General features: G+C 43.4%; 1 long non-coding RNA gene across 1 annotated transcript; it reads left to right on the top strand.

The window, feature by feature from the left end:
- The first annotated feature begins 438 nt into the window (after positions 1-438).
- LOC145722879 (uncharacterized) lies at positions 439-1,607 on the top strand. Its single transcript, XR_014147457.1, has 3 exons — positions 439-840; positions 912-1,094; positions 1,177-1,607. It is a non-coding gene; the product is annotated as an uncharacterized LOC145722879 (long non-coding RNA).
- The last annotated feature ends 14,313 nt before the right edge of the window (positions 1,608-15,920 follow it).

The raw sequence follows: 15,920 nt of genomic DNA, 5'->3' as shown, positions 1-15,920 counted from the left end.
GTCAGTGCCATTTCCAGGCAGGAGAGTGAGGAATCGGTGCAGGTCACTGAGCTCAGCTGAGGGCGCCAGCCAGTGACGTTCCACGAAGACCCTTGAGGAGCCCGCATAGCCCCCAGCGGGCGCTGCGGCTTGAAAGGGTCTTTCGCGGTCGTCGCTGCCGGGAGTACGTCTCCTCAGACCGCTTGATGGCAATGGGACATGCAAAGGACTGAAGTACCAGCACCTTTGCAGAAGGAAGAACAAGAAAACAGTGGAGAAGACAAAGAGCAAGACGAAGGCGTTGGCAGGTTACCCTCCAGAGGCAGTGCCTTGTCTCAGCCTCTTCAGAACCACCTCCAGAAAATTCAGTTCAGGAGCCGGGAGATGACAGGAACAATTGCGGGCAAGAGTGGGGTATGGAGATGCAGAAAAATTAACTCCCTTTTGACAGTGAAATGACAGTTCTGTTTTGACAGAGCTCTAAAATAAGCCCATGTCACATAAGGTTTTCTTTTATATCACCGTATCTATATAATTTTAATTTTTTCTATTATAAGATTGTGTGCAGCATAAAACAATAGGCACATTTATGTTTATTCATTAATAATTTTGTAGATCTTTTTCATCAGTACTGTAAGTTCCTTATTCCAGAAAGTTTCACTTACTCCCAATTATTTATAAAATTCAATGATAAAATCATCACTTTATTTTAGAACCGCTCTCTGAAGTATGGTGGTGTCTGGGAGAGATCAGTTCTCAGGGAATCTAATTGTTTCAGTATTATGTTCCCGTTTTGTTAAATGAGAAAACAGTCCATGTGCATGTCTGAGGGTGAGTGAACAGGAGTGTGTGTGCAAGTGTGTGAGTGCATTGTGTGAGTATGAGTGCGTGTGTGCACGTGTGAGTGTGTGTGTAAGTGTGTAAGATATGAGCATGCATGTGAGTGTGTTGGTGTGAGTGCGTGTGCACACACAGGAATGTGAATGTGAATGCATGTGAGTGTGCATGTGAGGTGTAAGCATGCATAGAAGTGCATGTGTGTGAGTGCGTGTGAGTTTATATGAATGTGTATGTGAGTATGGGGGTGTGAGTGTGTGTGTGCACAGTGTGTGTGAGTGTATGCAAGGTGTGAACATGCATGTGTGTGAGTTTGAATGTGCACGTGTGTGGTTGTGTGTGTGAGCACTGTGTTGTGAGTGTGCATCTGTGTGTATGTGGATATGCATGTGAGTGTGTGTGCATACGAGTGTGCAAATGTGTGTGTGAGTGAGCCTATAGAGTAGAGCTGTGTGATCCTAAGCAGCCCTGGGATGTGGAGTCAGCGAGAGTTTTGAATCCTGTCTGCTTCTAGCCTTGAGAGGTTGGGCCAGTTTTAATTTTTGTGAGACTCTGGATCTGTAAAATAAAACTCATACCTATTATAAACCATTTTTGTGAAGATAAAATGGGTTAATGTGAGTAAAATGCCAATCCCAGTGCCTCGCCCATAAAAAAGGCCTAAAACTTGTCAGTTACTGTTATTCTGTGCACATCTCTTTTTCTTTAGAGGTATTTTGATGTAGAAATCTTTAAAACATGGTCTTTATTCTGTTTTGATAGCGGAGAGCTCTATACAGAAGCAAAAATGCAGAATGCCAGCCTTTGGCCCATTCGTCTGCGTGCATCTGTCAGCTCTGTTTGAAACTGGGTGGAGGAGTGGGACGGTGCAGAAGAGGCCGCGGATCCCCGTAGAATCATGAGTAACAGGGGGTGTGTGTCACCGCTGGGGCGGGAGGCGGGGACGCCCAAGGAGAGGTTGCCCAGGAGGCCTGATGGGACAAGTGGGTGATAATCCCCTGAGGGGCTGAGGCTCTCTGGGGTACTCCTGCCCCGCCTTGTGCTTTAGCGGACAGGGCATATCAAGGGGAACATTGCCTGCTGGCAAAATGACTTCTCCTAAATCCTAAAAAGACTTTGCATTGTGTGCTTTATTTCTGATGACAGGAATTCTGAATCCACAGGATGGAATTTTATCCTCTTCAGAGTGACTTCTTACTTTTCTTATCAGGCCCTGACTTCGCACTGTGAAGATGGGCCGGGAAGAAAGGGTAGAGAAAGGGTATGGTGACAGCGCTCACCGATTTGGTGACATTCAGTTCTTAGCGGGGGCTTCAATGTCTTATGGGGTTCATTACATCCATGGAAAGCCCATTTTAAATGTTTGGCCCAAGAAAGTCTGTATGCTTTTGTCTTTTCGTATATTCCACTATTTTTGAGCATTTATATTTGCACTGAAATTAAGACCTAATTCTTTTTTTTTATTATGTTCAATTAGCCAATATATAGTACATCATTAATTTTTGATGTAGTGTTCAATGATTCATTAGTTGCGTATAACTCTTAACAGGACGGACAGGTACTGAGGGGGGCCATGCTTCCTCCACTGTGCCTGCAGGGGTCTTTCTTCCCAAACAGGAAACGTTTGCAGACATTTTCCTTCAATGGGACTTATGTTAATTAGAAAAGAAAAGAAATTCTTAAGTCCTTTAAATATGTGTTTGTCAGTAAAATACATTGGCTGAGTTAATGCTTGATGTCACAAGAATTACCTAAAAGTAACACACACACCCTCATTTGGTGTGTTTGCTTATACAACTTCTCTGAACGGGAAGAAGACATACCACTGCCACCTTCTTCCCTCGTGACCCCGCTGCTGTAGTTCTTAGTCATTAAATGATTGTAGAAGGATGACGTCAATTTTTGAACTATTGGCCCTTAAATAAAATACTCCTGTCAGCACCCCTATTTTTTTTATAGACTTTATTTTTTTAGAGCAGTCTTAGGTTTACAGAAAAATTGAGCAGGAAGTACAGAGTATTCCCATAAATCCCCACCCAGTTTCCCCTACTTGTAACATCTTGCATTAGTGTGACACATTTGTAACAGTTGACGAGCCAGTATTGATACATATTACTAACTAAAACTTATTCAGTTGACATTAGGGTTCACTCTTGGTGTGGTACATTCCATGGGTTTTGCAAATGCGTCCCCTTACTCTATCATTCAAAATAGTTTTGCTGTCCTAAAAATCCTTTGTACTCCACCTACTCATCCCTCCCTCCCCCCAATCTGTAGCCACCATGATCTCTTTACTGTCTTCATAGCTTTTGATTATGCTGCCTTTTCCAGAATGTCATAGAGTTGGAATCATACAGTATGTAGCCTTTCAGACTGGCTTTTTTCACTTAGTAATATGCATTTAAGTTTCTTCCATGTCATTTCGTGACTTGATATCACATTTCTTTTTATCACTGAATAATATTCCATTGTCTAGATGGACTAGTTATTTATCCATTCATCTACCAAAGGACATCTTGGTTGCTTCTACGTTTGGCAATTATGAATAAAGCTGCTACAAACATCCCTGAGCAGATTTTTGTGTGGACATAAGTTTTCAACTCATTTGGTAAATACTACGGAATGTGATTGCTGGATCATATAATAAGATTATGTTTAGTTTTGTAAGAAACCACCAAACTGTCTTCCAAAGTGGCTGCACCATTCTGCATCCCCACCAGCAATGAGTGAGCATTCCTATTGCTCCACATCCTCACCAACATGTGGTGTTCTCAGTGATCCAAATTTTTTTCCATTCTAATAAGTGAGTAGTGACATCTCATTGCTGTTTTATTTTGCATCTCACTAATGACATATGATATTGAACATCTTTTCATATGCTTATTTTCAATCTGGGTTATCTTCTTTGATGAAGTGTCTGTTCAGTTCTTTTGCCAGTTTTTATTTGGGTTGTATCTTTTTGTTGTTGGGTTTCAAATGTTCTTTGTCTATTTGAGATAAAGTTCTTTATCAGATGTGTGTTTCGCAAATATTTTCTCCCAGTCTGTGGCTTATCTGTAGACAGTATCTTTCATAAAGCAGAAATTTTTAATTTTAATGAAGTCCAGGTACCAATTCTTTCTTTCAGGGATTGTGTCTTTGGTGTAGTGTCTACAAAATCATCACCAAATCCAAGGTCATGTAGATTTTCTCTTATGTTATCTTCTAGAAGGTTTATAGTTTTGCATTTTACCTTCAGGTCAGATGATCCATTTTGAGTTAATTTTTGTGAGCGGTATAAGGTCAGTGTCTAGATTCATATTTTTACACGTGGATTTCCACTTGTTCCCTCATCCTATGTTGAAAAGACTTCTTTTCTCCGTCGAATTGCCTTTACTCCTTTGTTAAAGATAAGTCAACTGTATTTGTGTGGGTCTATTTCTGGGCTCTCTCTTCTGCTCCATTGATCTCTTTGTCTACTCTTTTGCCAATACCTTACTGTCTTGATTATTGCAGCTTTATAGTAAATCTTGAAGTTGCATAGTATTAGTTCATTGACTTTGTTCTTCTTCAATATTGTGTTGGTGCTTAGACTTTTAACTCTTATGCAACTCTAGTCTCCCTGGATTCTTAGTTCCACATCTGTCTGTTTGGCTTAGCCTTAGTCCAACTCCTAATAAATAAGGAATACTGCACTTCCTGCCCAAAGCCAATCCCTTCCCCTGTGTGCCTGAATATGTCTCTTCTGGTTCCAACAATATTCTTTTTCCATTAACATTGTTCTCCCCTACTCTACAGACACCTTTGTACGTAGGTGGGTTCCATTGTCTTGGGGGCAATGTGTTTCAATTGATTCTACTTCCCTGCCTGTGTCTGTGAACAAAGGAACCAACAGAGTAGTTAGGGATGACAGTTAGTAAACAAGCTACCATTATGCATCTCCAATAGTAAGTATCAAGAAGTGAAGTGACTGTGGAAGGGCTTTGCCTCTGTACAAAGAGGAGTCAGGGAAGGCATCTCTGATAAGCCAACATTTAAGAGAAGCTCAAATACAGAGAGGAACTAAGCCAAGTGGAAATCTGGGGCAAGGGCTCTAGGCAGAAAGAACAAGAAGTGTCAGAGCTTGGAGGCGGGAATGTGTGGAGCGTGTCTGGAGACGAGCAGGAAGGACAGTGTGGTTGGAGAAGAGGCAGCAAGGAGGAGTGGATGGGCATCAGGCAAGCAGATTGTACAGAGCCTTGTTGACTGGATGGAAGACTTCGATTCTGAGTATTGGAGCAAAGCCATCGCAAGATTAGAGCCTCACAGATAATAGATTATTGGGGGAGATGATGCATTTTTTTAATCCATTTTGTAGCAGGAGCCATTCAGATCTGTTGCTAGATTAGATATTGCTAGAAGGAAGAAAGGTCAAGGTGGACTCGCAGGTTCTGGCCTGAGCCACTGGAGGTTTAGAGTTCCCATCTCCTGAGATGGAGCAGATGAGGGAGGAGGAGGTTTGCCTGGGATTGTCAAGAGGTCGGTTTGGGACTGTGTTAACTCTGATATGAGTGTTACATCCACGTGGAAATGGAGTAGGCAGCTGGATCCTCGGGCCTGGAGTTCAGGGTGAGATCTGGGCTGAGACACAGACTCGGGTGTGGTTGACAGAGAGGCAGCATTTCAGGCCAGGGAAGGGGTGGGGTCCCTGAGGTGGAGAATCAGAGACGAGCAGTGGCCCCAGGACTGAACCCTCTGGAACTTGGGGTCATGTCAGGAATCCAGCAGTGGAGACTGGGGAAAAGGTGCCAGTTTCTGAGAAAAGCCAGGGAGAATCCCTGCCTGGAAGCAAACAAATAAACATTTTGAGGAGAGTGAGCCCCAGGGTGGAGCCAGCTGAGGGCCAGCGATGGCCTCTCCGATGTGGCTACAAGGAGTCTCTCCCACGCGAGGGCACTTTCATTGGGTGGTGGCAGGGCTGACAAACGTTTGCTCCCTCTCCCATGCCCTCCGAGGAAAGGTCCTGTCTCCTGTCCTTCAATACCTTTCTGTCTGACTCGAGGATTCATCTCGGATTGAAGCCCTGGGCTGCCTGGCAGATGCTGGCTGAGTTGCCACATTCGTCTTCTTGGACTGGGGCAGCATCCCAGGCCTGAGAGTCAGCATGTGCCAGGGCTGGGCCCGCAGATGAAGGTGGCTCCCCTGTGGCCCTGACCTACGGTGCCTGAGGGCAGGGGAGGGGCCCCCTTCGGCACAGGGGCCAGCGCCAGGGGCTGGGGCAACGGTGTCAGGATGTAACACGCGGAAGGTCAGTGAGGTGTTTGTAGCAGGGGATGGGAGCGTTCGAGCCCCGTCCCACGGGGCTGAGTAGGGACCCTAGGAAAGTGGAAGAGTAACAAGTACACGGTGATTCCAAATAGGACGTCCCTGGAAATGCATATTTCTCTGGAGTCCCAGAGATGCTGTCCCTCTGTCCCTGCACGCTACCGAAGCCCAAGGGAAACAGTGCTTCTCCCAAACTCTGAGGGTGGACGGGGAGTGAAGCCCTGTCCTGTTACAGTCCAAGAACTCCGGCATCCCAGCATGAAACAGAGGGAAGCTGGGAGGGACGCAGGCCTAAGGAACCAGGAAATCTGGCAGGTCCTCGCTCTGACCTTCTTCCAAACACCAGTGGGGAATCGGGACTTCAAGGCAGAGGGCATCACCAGAGGTGCCAACCCCAGCAAGCCTGGACAGGAAGCAGTGAGGGTGGAAATGATGTCAGGACAGGCGGTGGGTCCTACATCCCAGCTGCACGCCGGATGCACAACAGGACAACCCGCAATCCTAGCCAACGGTTAGCTCACCTGAAGTCTCTGGGATGTGACAGAAGCAAAAGCCTCCGAAGAACAACAGCAAGAAACAAAGCTCAGAGCAATAAGCCCCAATGAAGAAGACTATGTCAGACCCTAAGAGAGCTGATGAGGAAGAGTCCCCAGAGCAATCTGATAAGCATTTAACATCTGAGCGAGCACACGGAGGTGTGGCCTCCGCAGGCCTGGCCCAGAGAGAACCTTCTGGATGAAAGCTTTCCTCCCCCATGGGGGGCCCTCCCCAGGCCACCCTGCGATCTTTGACCTCCAGGCTTGATGGCCCCCAGCCCAGGGCTGACCCAGCCAGGTTCCCCTGGAATCACTCGCAGGGTCTTTAACGAGGCCCGTGCACTGTGTGGGAAGAGTGGGGGATGGGCCTCAGCATACGTCGTTCTAGATCCTTCTGCAGGGGCTTCCCCTCGGGGCTGACTGCAGGCGAGGCCCCGGGTTCCACATCTGAACCCCAGGGAGGCAGGAATCAGCATATTCCCCAAACCAGCTATGTGGCTTTGAGGGGCACATAACCAGGCCCCGCGAGACACTGCTTTCCCGGTGGGAGGAGAGGAAGCGGACGGGCCTCCTTCACAGGGCAGCTGAAATCCCTGCGAGCAGGACTGTCTGCCCGTGAACGCAGCAGCCTGTGGGCACAGAGCAGTGCTGGGAGCGGGTTCACCCACTGCCTTCGTAGGCCGCCCCCCTGCAGCTGGGACCTGCCACCAGCAGCACCTGCAGACAGGCCTCGCCTCCACCTGGTGACCCCACTCGGGGGTCCTTCAGTGTGGGTGTGGGACCCTCTCTTGAAGACTGTTCGGGCCCCCGCCCCCGCATGTGGCCCCCTCGATGCCAGAGCACCCGGGCCTTTGTGACCCTTGAGGCCTCAGTGGCACTGATGTTTTCACAGCAGTGTTCCGTGTAGGAGTTAGAAAATCTTTTTAAATTTGTATTTTCTTTCAACCTCCCCTCTTTCTCCCGAATCTTCTTGAGCATCTAAGTAGGAAAAAAAATGACGAATATGATTATGAAAATAGATGTTGTGCTTCCAATGTCTGCCATTGTCTGAGTCCATTTGGGATGCTGTAACAGAATATGGTAGTTTGGGTGACTTAAACAGAACATCTTTATTTCTCACGGTTCTGGAGGCCGGAAGTCCGAGGCCAAGGGGCTGGCCGGGTCGTGTCTGGTGGGAGCCCCGCTTTTGGGTCCGGACCCTGGTCTTCTCCCTGTGCGACAGGGGCAGGGGGCTCCCCCTCATGACCTAAGCACCTCCTAATGCCACCACACTGGGGGTCAGGTTTCCACATAAGAATTGGGGGGGGGGGACACAAACATTCCGTCCAAAACAGCCATCCTCACCTTCTTCCTGCTGAAGAAAGCCTAACTTTAAGCCACAGAACAGTTTTACTAGATGTTAGCAGATCTTTCTGGGTATTTATAAAAACATACTAAGAACTACACTTTAATCCTGCCGTGGTAGAAGTGGTGATAGAAACCGGTTTGCAGTTTGGAGTGCTCTCCTCCCTCTTTGCCGCCGAGAGCGCACATGGGTTCACCATGGACAGTGCCCCAGAGTGGCCTCTCTCTCCCTCCCCAGCTCACTCCCTCTCTCTCTCCTATTCCCCCATCCCCCTTCTTCTCTCTCCTTCTCTTTCCCTTCCTCTCCCTCCCCCAACCCCCCTCTCTGCCCCCATCCCTCTCTCCCCATTCTCTCCTCCCTTCCTCTCCCCCGTCTCGCTCCCTCCCCACTTCACGCCCTCTCTCTCCCCACCTCCCTCCTCTCTCTGCTCCCCATCCTTCTCTCCCTGCCTCCCTGTCTCTCATACACCAAAGCACGTAGTTTGATTATCGGCTTAAATTACCAGTGTTGAGTTATCAGTCTTCTAGTGATCGGGAGAGTAAAGCACGTATGCATACACATGCACATTAGTATATGCAAACAAACTATGAGAATGTGAAGAACAGTAAGATGAGTCAGGTCTGTGGCAAATAACAAAGATACAAGTTGTTCATTTTTTCAAAGAGTGGAAGAAAACCAAACTCCCCACATAATGGGGTTCTGGATTTGGGAGCCCCTGGTGTGGGAGAAACCGTGCTTCTTGGCACGTCTGGGTGAATGTATTTCAGACAATAGGATGATTCTTATTTGCCAGTTTCTCATGCGATGATTTGGTTTGAGTAGAGGAATGCATCTTGATTAAAATCATTATTGGCCAAGAATAAAAGGATAAGGTGTTCAAATGATAAACTTTTTCATTGTGCATCAAGGCCCCAGGGGCACAATGAACGAATGTATGAATGTGTATGTTTCTGAATTGGTTTCAAAGGCTAACTGTGAGTTTAAACCATGCTTCGTGAGTTGACCAAAGGTGCTTCCTTATTAAAGTGTTTGCTGGGCTTGGCTGTCTGTGGTGAAGTACGAGACTTGTGAAGTTCTAGTACGTTTGCACAAATACGACTACGTTTTTATTTATTAGAGGCTTTTAGCTTCAGAAATTCTCTTGTTTTGATATGAGTTTTAAATGGCAACGCATGTCCTCGGACATGGCCCCATCCTGAACCCCAGGCCCTACGGCTTCGCCATTTCTGTGGCGGGTCACTCTGCACTGTCTCTCTCACCCCCAAAGTCCTCAGAAGATGCTCTGCCCTCCCCCTCTGGCGCCTTCCCTGCTCAGCTGGAAAAGTAGCTATGTGACCAACACTTAGCAGTGTCCTGCTTATGACCTTTCTCTGCACCTATTCCCCACCTCGCCTCCATGGGGGTGTTACTGGAACTAGGCTTCCATTCGTCCCCTTTGTGTCCCCTAAATACAGAGCAACTCTACCTGAGTCTCAGACCTAGAATGATCATTGCATGTAAATGACAGTTTAAATTAGAGATTAAAAAATTTAAATATAGTGTTTAAATAACCATCTCTATGTTAATTCCCCAAAATGAGTTATTTCCTCTAGAATCAGTTGGCAATATTCCTGAATTATTATTTCTTCAAATATGAGGAAAGAGTTTAAACCCTACAAGGATATGAATTTGAGGACTGTTGGATAAAATATACCCTGAAAGCTTAGGAAAGAGGCACATTCCAAAAAGGGATATGTAACATTTGATGGGCCAAGCAAAATATAATTGTTAAGTTATACATTAAATTGGGCATTCTAATTTTTCTTCTCTTCAAAATAAAACAAATAGCTCTTTTCCTGATTGCAAAAGTAATGCATGATCATTCCAAAAACGTCAGAAAAGGACTTAGAAAAAAATTAAAATTACACTTAATCTAGCCAGTCTGACATTTTACTATTAATTCCTTCCAATTGTTATATAATACATGTGGACATGTGGTATATATGATCTATGTTACTACCACAAATGGAGTAACCCATAGAGCCATAACCTGCATTTTCTGTTAATATGGTGAGGGTATTTTTCCATCTTAGTGAAGATAGATCACATAATTGATGAATGCACATCTAAATGGTCATCTTGGGTGGATATCTGTAAGTCGGTCACTTACTGAGGAGCGCAAGGGTAGTCTCTCATTTGCTGCGCTGTGCACCTTAAGCGGACAAATTCAAGATGTGCAACTGCTTGATCAGGGAGTGCTGAATGGCTCTTAACATTTTTTTTCCCTGTGTTTAGAGCAGGACCCAGACTGAGGTGGCGGGGAGCCCTCAGCTCCTCTTCTGATACATGCACACACGTCTCTCAGAGCCGTGTGTCTGCAAGTGGCCTGGGTCACGGTGTAAACACAACAGCCTTTATTGACTGGATTTAAATGACTCAAGAGTGAGAGTAAAAGTGGCTGGAGACAGGGACCTTGAAACAAGCTTTGCTGGGGACTTACTTTTACAATGGAGCCATCTGAACAGTGCTGTGTAATTCTGTATAACCCCGAATACTAGTGTAGAAAGCTACTCTTATCCTTCATTCTGGAGGTTTTCCAGCTTCTAGTGTCATGGAGAAGTAGTAAAAAGAATGTCGCTCCCTTTATCTTCTATGATTTCATTTCTTCTTGTTTTCGGTAATTTTGGAGCATTTCCTCTTTATCCTGCTAGCCTGGGGCACAGAGATGTGTTGAGGACAGCTCACTCAAGCAGGTCAGGCTCACGTTTTGGCTGGAATACCATCCTCAGTCGTCCCCAGTCTTCAGTTCTTAATGCTGCCGCATGTTATTTCATTTTCTTTCTTTTAAAAATTTAGTATTTATTAACACTCAAAGCCATTTGGGTCTTTTAGCTTCAGAAACTCTCCTGTTTTGATATGAGTTTTAATGGCTCTTTATTGGTGCCTTACTGATCATAGCATTTTGCTGATACTTCTATTGAGGGCATTTATTAAATCTTATTTTACTTCTTTAGGATACAGCTTATGTTTTATTCATGTTTGTATTTTTTATGCCATCAATTCTAAGGCCTTATTCATTCAATTAAATATATCCATTCAGAGTAATTTGCAGAAGAAGGAATAATGTATTTAATTACTCAGACACATTTTCTAAGATGAAGCAAGGAAATGTGAGTATATACTAATTCAAGCTTTGGAAGAGTTACTAATATTCTCATCATTATTATTGTATGTGAAGATGCAAAATGAGGAACCTATTTTAAAATAAATATTAGCAGATATCAAAAGTATTAAAAAAGAAAGACGTCTACAGATGTCCAGTTTTATAATCAAGATTTTATGACTCGCTAGTCATGTCCATTTGGAGTTGTCTGGGTCTTCTAAGGTCAGACGTAGAAACGTTCATCTGTCTCCTTTTTCTGATGAAGAGAAACACGCTATCAGCCCATAGGCTGTCACTGAAGTCCAGGAACAAAAACCAAAAGTGCCATTGGGCGAGGTTCATAGTCCTCATGTTTTGTTTTATAAAAGCTGCTGGAAGACACCCTTCGTGTTTCCCATAAACAATCACGTGGAAGTCTTCTTTATGTGAAGGAAAAAATGCTTCTTTATTCCTCACATACAAATTTAAATTACTTGGACACTCACTCGATTCAATATTTACTTTATCTTCAGAATGAATTAGTCATGTTTTAGAAAATGACACTGCTGTGCACAGACACTGGACTTGGGTTTCACAATTATTCTTTTACCCCAGAGTCTAGTGTTTGGAAGTACAGTCACCCCTGCATCGTGAAGATCTCCCCCCCACCCGGGGCCAGCCTCCTAGAAACTACTGGGCACACATAGTGTGTACTACACAACTTAGACTTAGTTACACATGGGATTATCTCAGCAACTAGATGTTCACTATCTTAGGGTCTGGGATTATGCCTTAAACTACTTCCTTCCATGTAGCAGATTCTCAATACATTGGTTACTTGGCTAAACCATTATTCTGGAATATCTTTCAGATCTGTATCACAGAAGGTTGCAAATCATTTTGAATGTTGAGAAATGCCATTCGTATGAGGAACATGGCGACCACTAGTTAAAAAGAGTTACCGAGGCAGTTTTGAAACAAGTTACGATAACACGTGCTTATCCTGAACTCTGTGGCTTCCAAATGGTTTGCACATCACGATCACCTTGCCAAAATATCAGCTATGGAGGTGAATAGGTGGGTTAGCGTGTCACCGCAAATCTGTATTTTGGAAATCCCTCAGGTGTTGCTAATTGCAGCTGTGTTTGGGAAGCACTGACCGGAAGTCTCCCTTCATCCTTAATTCTCTTTTTCTTCCTCTAATAAGTAGTTCTATTCATGAAAGATGCTTGAAATATTTTGATTTAAAATGAATCTTCTTTTACCATGTGCAGAAATTTGACAAAGGATTATTTCCTTATAGACAATGGATTTAGAGGCTGTTTAATTTTGGTAAGCAGATGACAATTTGGTTTAATAAACAAAGGCATAACAATGACAATAATGATTTTTTTAATCACTAAGACTTTTTAAAATTAAGTCTAGTTGCCTTTGTGAAGGAATCTATGATACTAATGAAGAAGTCTCTTGAGTTAGAATATACACTTTAGGGTGTTATGCACAAACAATGAATCATGGAACACTTCATCTAAAACTAATGATGTAATGTATGGGGATTAACATAAGAATAAAAAAAATAAATAAAATAAAAAAAAAGAATATACACTTTATTTTATCAACTAGATGTTACTATTGAATCAAAGAGCAAGCTAATTTTAAAGTCTCTGCTTTATTAGAATTTCTGCCTCTGATTTAGAAAAGAAGTGGAATGCAAAAAGAAAGAGGGAGGGAGCGAGAGGGAGAGTGATTATTACTATTTACGGAGAAGCAGATATATGGTCAACAGTGTGTTAGGCATTTAATGTAAATAACCTCCCTCCATTCTCATGGCAACCCTAGGAGGCAAGTATCATGTGCCCACTCTACAGATTAGGACACTGAGGTCTCACAGTTGCATAAATTGTCCAACGCCATGTAACTTGTGAAAGTTAAGGCAGAGATGAAGGAATTCGTCTCTTTGAAGTTTATAAGAAGGCTGAATTCTCCCACCAAGTTTTAAATTTTGATGTTTGGATGATAATCTGTCCTCCCTCTTTTGGCATGCTTAAAATGGTCACTGCCTTGGAGGACTACATACTTTTATGAAGTACGTAAGTAATACTGATTAATTTATAAGGCAAGAAATTATGTGTGGAACATCAGAGAACACTACAAAGTAAGTGTTAAAGAGCTGCAGTGGTATGAAAACAGCATAAAAGTCTATACTTGCGTGGATCATTTTCTTCTTCTCTTTGTATTCAAGAGCATTTCAAAAATTGTGCGTAATCCCTACACAGAAATTGAACTTGACTTTTGGAATGTGAGTGTGTGATTTCCTGCTCCACATGATGATGTGTGTCAATTAATTCATGATGCATCTGCAAGAGCTGGTCTGTTGAACCAGTAAGTACGTCACTAGGCACACAGTAAGATGTAGTCCTTGATGTTCTTCTGAATAGGCGTGTTAGTTTCGAAATTCATTTATGATGGATATTACGTTATATGTGGACCCAGGGGAAATATGATGAATTGGGTTAGCAGAGGTCCAAGTTCCACAGGAAATGTCAGGGGAGGGTTGGATAATTGAGTCCAGTGTTCATCTCTGAAGGTCAAGTGAAAAATAAGGAAACCATATTGATCTCCAACTCGGAGTGCAACACTTCTACACGTCAGATCTGCCCCTGGGCTCAACCTTTTTTAGGCAGTTTGTAATACACTTAATCAGATCCCCCACATCTTGGCCCTGCTTTGGACCCTCTGACTGGGTTATAGAGTGATTTTCAGTTAGGAGGGCCAAATAAATTTCTGTAAATTGAAGTAAGGTGGGATGTCTATGGCAATGCCTGTGAGGCAGTCTTAAATTAGTAATATGATTTCGCCGAAGCAATAAATCAAATTCATGAGGAGGATGACAGTAAAATCCCAGAGGACAATTAACTTGTCAGCAATTCACATGACTTAGTCCTTTTACTGAGCTATATGCTAACTTTGTGATTAGATTTTGAATTATTAAGAAACTTTTGATTTAAAGAATTCAAGGTGAACATACTTTAATTAGAACTTTCAGATTAAAAAAAAGAACTTTTGGATTAAACTTAGGTTAGGCAACAAATCAACTACCTTCATTCCATAATCTGGAGTCTTTCTCCCCTATCCGAACTTTTCTGCCCTTAATATTTGGAGTATTTTATTACTTTTCTATGACTGATGTAACAAATAACCAAAAATTCAGTGGCCTAAGACAACATAAATTTATTATCTTACAGTTCTGTGGATTAGAAGTCCAACACAGGTCTACCAGGTTAAAATTAGGGTGTTAGCGGGTTGTGTTCTTTCTAGAGCCTCTAGAGGAGAATTGGTTTCCTTGGCTTTTTGAGTTTTTAAAGACTACTTGCATTCCTTGGCTTGTGGCTCCTTCTTCCATCTTCAAAGCCAGAACTGTCCTGTTGAGTCTTCCCTTCCCCAGAGCATCACCCTGACCTCCTCTTCTGGAGTCAAATCTCCCTCTGCTTCCTTTTCTGACATCACCTTTCACTTTTGAGGAGTCTTCTGATTACATTGGGCCCATCTGGATAATCTAGGATAATCTCCCCATCTCAAGGTCCTTAATTTAATCACATCTTCACATTTCCTGGCCCCAAGGAAAGAAACATTCATAGGTTCCGGAGATTAAAACATGGCCATCTTGGTGGAGAGGTATTATTCTGCCAACCACAGGCTCTCACCACAATGGGATGGTTGGTGTGTGTATACTTTATTTCCTCTACCACATCAACCCCTGAATGGATATCATTTCTTGCCTTTACATCTCTTTTTTCTTTGGTTCATTTATCAACACCCAGACTTGGGGCTGAATGCACCAAGTAAGGAATAGCAAACCTAAACCAGAGCTGAACCAGCCAGTGGTCAGACGGCAAATGGGTACAGAAAGTTAAGCAATCAGGGCTCCTGGTTGGCTCAGTTGGTTAAGCATGGCTGACTCTTGATTTCGGCTCAGGTCGTGATCTCAGGGTTCTGAGACCGTGCCCCACATCAGGCTCTGAGCTGGGTGTGGAGCCAGGTTAAGATTCTCTCTCCCTCTCCCTCTACCCCTCCCTTCTAAAAAGAACCTCTAAAAAGAAAGAAAGAAAGTTAAACAATCATGAGGCAAATGTTGAGTAGAGACACAGTCACAGTGAGAAATTATATTAAGTACAAGAGAAGAGAGTCCAAGACCTCAGGCAAATCCAAGCATCAGGAAGATGAAGCCCAGCGCTGTACCTTGCACACAATATGAGCTCAATAGTTATTCATTGTGAGGATTTGGCAACTAGACAGTGCACAAAGATGGTCCAAATAAATCCTCTTAGATAATGCTTTCTTCTAGCATGGTGTTGTTAAACACCCAACTGCTGAGTGGCTCTCAAGTTTACTTTCAGTAGTCCTGGGAATCCAAGGTCTGATGGGGCATTTGCCGGACATCTATATGACTATGCTTCTTTACCATTTTCATTTACTGCTTTTACGTGTATTCTTATTTTATATAACACAGGCTCTGATGTATCATCTGGAAAGCACAGCATTACAAATTAATCACATTAGAGATTGATTAAGTGTTCTCTTATGATATGGTTGTTTTGGTTCATCGTGGAGATAATTGTTTTAAACTCATTTTTGCCACTTTACCTGATTCAGCATCTCTATTAATTCCTTTACATATTGGGATTCATTAAGCATGAAAATTTTCAATTACATTTTGAAAGAAAGTGACTGGCCTTTTTGAATATCAAAGACTACTGTATTTTATTGCATTTTCATGCCAAATGTTTCGGCAAAAAAATTACTAGACATGGTTATTTTT

The sequence above is a fragment of the Leptonychotes weddellii genome, chromosome 8 (genome assembly GCF_054177405.1).
Source record: "Leptonychotes weddellii isolate Sample4059 chromosome 8, ASM5417740v2, whole genome shotgun sequence".
Classification (NCBI taxonomy): Eukaryota; Metazoa; Chordata; class Mammalia; order Carnivora; family Phocidae; genus Leptonychotes; species Leptonychotes weddellii.
This window is presented reverse-complemented; position numbering and strand designations above follow the sequence as displayed.